The sequence below is a fragment of the Myotis davidii genome, unplaced genomic scaffold (genome assembly GCF_000327345.1).
Source record: "Myotis davidii unplaced genomic scaffold, ASM32734v1 scaffold828, whole genome shotgun sequence".
NCBI classification, from domain to species: Eukaryota; Metazoa; Chordata; class Mammalia; order Chiroptera; family Vespertilionidae; genus Myotis; species Myotis davidii.
Window position 1 is genome coordinate 824,436 of NW_006299391.1, and position 4,942 is coordinate 829,377.

Here is a 4,942-nt window from a genome sequence, read left to right on the forward strand (position 1 = left end):
GATATGGAAGGAGAAGCCACATGTTGGAGCAGTCCATAGAAGAGTGGATTTATCTACTCAGTTCCCTCCTATCTCCCGTTTTAATTAGTCAAGTTTTACCTAATGGTGAATTGCTTCTGAAATATCATCTAGGAATCCTGCTACTCTCAAAAAATCAGATCCCATGCCCTGATGTATGGCATTTTATCCAAATCTACATAAAAAGAGAGGTGATTTGATATAACTAGAGTTCAGCAAATGGGTCATGCAATTCTTGCTTTTTGGGGTTTTACCTTGAACTCTAGCCAACTCAGGGGCGTTGGAATTAAAGAGGTGGTGATGGCAGTGGTGGTAGGTGTTCAGCAAGGGTCTAACAAAAATAGAAGAGTGGAACATGGTCAAAGAGGCAAGAGCCTTCAGACTAGATGGAAGAAAGCAAGGAAAGCTAAGAAGGCGCACAAAGCTTATGTCCTCTGTAATTCTGACCCTACCTTACTGGTGACTAATTGAATCAGAATATACGTGAACTTGAATTACTTTAAAGGCTCCCTATATTATTTAATGTTCATGTAGCTTTCAGAACCACTGCTCTAAAGCATTCATCAAAATAAACAGCTTGGGGCAAATTTCATATCATGGTAGCCTATTTTTTTTTTCCTTTCAACTGAAAAATGGCACAGCTACTTAGAAGGACATCTTAGAAAGCCATTGTGTCTCAGAAGCTTAAGTTATTCTCAGAGTAGGTTCTGGAAGATGCAAACATTTCATGACCTTGACTTCCTGTTAGACAAAAGGTCAGAGAAAATCTTTATACAAAACAATGAAATTCTCCATTAGGTTACATTTAAAAAGCAATTTTGCACAGGATAGGGAGAAACAGCAGGTTCCTCAGTTAGACTAAATAGGTGTGTGTGTGTGTGTGTTTAAATAAATAATCAGTTCACTGCCTTGGGTTTGGAGGACACATTCTTCCTCAAAACAAATAATGTCACATTTTATTTACTCCACATAAATTGTGCTCTAACCATGTGTATCCAGATGAAACCAAAACATTAATAACATGATTTCTTGGGCTTTTTCTAGATATATATTTCTTGGTACAAACCTCCAGTTTTTACATTCCTACTCCATCTATTACATGCTGGTTTTCTATGAATAAAGAGACAGGACTTCTCTGAAAAGAAGTTAAATACTACAGTTAAGTACAGCTTTCTTTGGCCCTTTGTTAGTTCAGCAATTAGGGTAAAAATTACCACAAGTGATGATGAACTTGGAGCCTACCAAGAAAAAATATAGAAGCAATATACTAAAAGAAATATCACTTAGGTATATCCTTCCTCCTACCTAGTCACAATTTCCCCATCTACAAATGATTGGTAGGCCTTGATAATGTGTTCAGTCCTTCCAACTCTGAGATTTTACACTTCTAAATTCTTGGACAATTTCTCATATGCATCTGTTAATACACAGACTTGGCTGTGAATTCTGTCCACAAAGTTTCCAAAGACTTAGTGGTCAAGAAAAATTATCTCAAAATAAAATAATCAAAATGCCTATGTAAAACAGGCTTGCAAACTGGGTGCATTATATGCTGCAAAACAATGTAGAATGATGTGGAACACTCCTCTGGGAACTTACAATTCATTCTCTGTTATCAGCAGAGATAGGGAGAAAAGTGATAATGACAACAAAACCCAGATGTTGAGAAAATGTATGCCAAGTAAATTTTTTTAGAGAATATATTGTGGTTTTGGGATTGTGAAGATAATATTTGTTGAAGATGATCATGAGCTAAATATGGATGAATTTTTTAAAATGACAAATAATGATGAGGGCCCAATTTTTTATATGTAAAGCATCTCCATCAGTCTCTGTCTCTACATATCAGTCAAAAAGGTTGTTAATATCTTCAACTCAGATTCACAGAGTGCTAGGAAGCCTTTTTACAAAATGTGCATGAGAGGGCCATGTATTCCCGCACCTCCTATTCCTATTTCACATTCTCTTAGGAGCCATGCTTCTCCTTTTAGTAATTAAAAAAATTACTTGTAAAATTATTTAATATTTATCATTTCTAATGGGCTTTGAGAATCATGGAAATAAAGGCAAATCATCTTATTTACCTCTGGTTTCTCAAACAGCACAGTGCCTAGTACATAATTAACACTCATAAATATCTCTTGGGTGGTTGTGTGACTAAATCAATGAACAGGTAATATCTACTTCCAGAAGATCTGAGGTGACTAACCATAAAGTAAATGCTAACCATTTAAAGAAGGACATTAGATCAAGAACCATGTAATAGTGCAGAAGGAAAATATAATTCAACCAGAACCCTTGCCTAAAGCTACCCACCACTTTTGAACAGAAAATTTTAACTCTGAAAATTTTAACTCTTAAGGCATAAAAAGTAAACCTCATTATGAGCATATGAAAGAAGCACACTGTTCTTTGCCTAAAGAGAGGAACATGATATCAGGACTCTTTTTCTACGTTGACAAGCGTAATGGAAACATCTTTACTCACTTCACCTGAACTCAGAGCACAGCAGTTACTTGGATACTGGACAGATAGTCCACCTTTGATGCTTGTTTTCGCTTGGTGAGTTGTGTGTTTTTGAGCATTCCTTTAGCCTACTTGGGGCTCTGTTCAATGCAAATTGTTCTTATCCATAGGTTTTGGGTTTGGAATATCCTCAAAGACACTGAAATAAAATAAGTCTTTTTTGATACAGTGAAACTAAAGAGACCTCCAAAAGCTTTTGTGTTACATTGGGGGAAATTGTCATCATTTCTCTCAGCACATCATGGAAAACTACCCACTTTCAAATGTTTTACAAATGCCAATAACTATGAAGGGGTTCATCTATACTTAGTATCACTCCAATGCTCAAGAGCACTAATGTCAAAATCTTCATTCAGGGTAGTTTAAACATCTGTGAGTAAAATAAAACTCTGCTTTGATGAATTGTTTAATAGCTTTAGGTGGATTCAGGAATGGAAGAAAAACATGTCTCTGTTTTAGCACAGTGACTAGTGGCACACGGAAACCTCAATATTATCACTACATGTGCAATTTTATTTAACCCTCTCAGTAACCATGGAAGATGACAACTACTTACTAGTGTTTCCATCCTGCGGATGAAAAACAACAACAACAACACATTCATGGGTTTCTAGGAAAAGCAAGGTGGATAGGCTGGAGATATTTAAAGGACTTGCTAATTTCCTGGATAGAGATTAGAAGTGTCCTGTTGAGCAATTATAGAAGCCCTAAAACCAGCAACTAGTTGAAACATAACAGCATTGGCTCTTATAGGAGACAAAGTCAGGTCTGAGTTTCACAAGTACGGTATGACTTAAAGTAATACTATTTGAAGTTTACAGACATGAGGAAAGCGGCCCCAATGTGATTGTAAATAATGCTGCAAAGCAGGGAACATTCCTGGTGGGCTACATCATACTGTACTAGGTAGAATTTACTGCATAACCCCTGCCACCATGTCTCCGGTGATGGCAGAACTCATTCAAGCTTCACTATGATGCATGTGTGGTTTTGTGTAGCAGCTAAAAACATGTGTGTGTTCTGATACAGAGAGCATGTGTGTGTGTGTGTGTGTGTGTGTGTGTGTGTGTAGAAAGTTTCCCCAAACTACAGATATCTTACTGTTATAGTCAGAATTATATCCCCTCTATATTCATATATTCCTAGCCCTAACCCCTACTAGCTCAGAATGTGACTATATCTGAAGATAGGCCTTTAAAGAGGTAATTAAGGTAAACTTAAGTCATATAAGTGGACCCTAATCCAATAGTCCTTATGAGAAGAGGAGATGGGGACAGGGAAACACAAATGGAGGAAATATTGTGTCATGGAAAGGGAGAATACTCCATCTTCAAGCCAAGGAGAGAACCCACAGAATGAAATCAACTCTGATCAACCCTGATCTCAGACCAGGCTCCATAACTGTGAGAAAATAAACTCCTATTGTGTAAACCATTTAGTCTGTGGTATTCATTATGGCAGCCCTAGTAAACTAACACACTTACCAATTTACAAGAAAAAGCATATACGAAATGCTTCATATGTAGAAAGTTGGATTTTTATTATTGGCTGACTCTTAATTCCTCTCTCTTAACTGTGTTGCAGAATGACAGCTAGTGTGGTTGAGCAATAGCCCATTGACCAGTTTAGCAATCTTAACTGAATCAGATAAACTGCAGCCAATTGGGTGTGTTGTGCAAAAAGTAAACATTCAGATAGCCCTAAAATGTGACCCAGACAACTGCTTTCCTCCTGAGCACTAGTTCCTGAATCATTAAAGCATTTTGGTCACCAACATAAACATAGAGCAGTGATGGCAAACCTTTTGAGCTAGGCATGTCAGCATTTTGAAAAACCCTAACTTAACTCTGGTGCCATGTCACATATAGAAATTTTTTGATATTTGCAACCATAGTAAAACAGAGATTTATATTTTTGATATTTATTTTATATATTTAAATGCCATTTAACAAAGAAAAATCAACCAAAAAATGAATTCGCGTGTCACCTCTGACACACGTGTCAGGTTCGCCATCACTGACATAGCGCTTATCTCTTTTCCCAAAGAAATTAGAAGATTTCATGGGACAGATGAGGGGTGAGGTGGGAAGTAGTTTATGCCAATTATCCTGTAGAGAACACCTTAAAACTTACCTTTATCCTTTCTTATTCTACCTCAAAAATTTCCCTTAGAGTTGATAACTTTGGGAGTAATCTCTCTTCTCCTTTCACACAACATTCACCCTTCTCCTCATCTAGATGCCCCCCAAGAAGCCAAATCCCAAATGCCCTTTCTTATATTTAGCAGCAAAACTTCTCCTCCTCTCAGAAAGTGAATGCCTGATGATAGTATCAAGGCCCTGAGTCCCTAAAGTGAATTGGCATTTTCTCAGCAAAAGAGACGGGGGGGGGGGGGGGC

At 37.3% G+C, this 4,942-nt stretch overlaps 1 long non-coding RNA gene across 1 annotated transcript in view; it reads right to left on the reverse strand.

The window, feature by feature from the left end:
• Positions 1–2,501: 2,501 nt before the first annotated feature.
• LOC107184862 overlaps positions 2,502–4,942 on the reverse strand; it is a 17,212-nt gene continuing 14,771 nt past the window's right edge. Inside the window, exon 3 of the long non-coding RNA XR_001515766.1 lies at positions 2,502–2,683. This is a non-coding gene — a long non-coding RNA (uncharacterized LOC107184862). The remainder of the gene's footprint in view (positions 2,684–4,942) is intronic.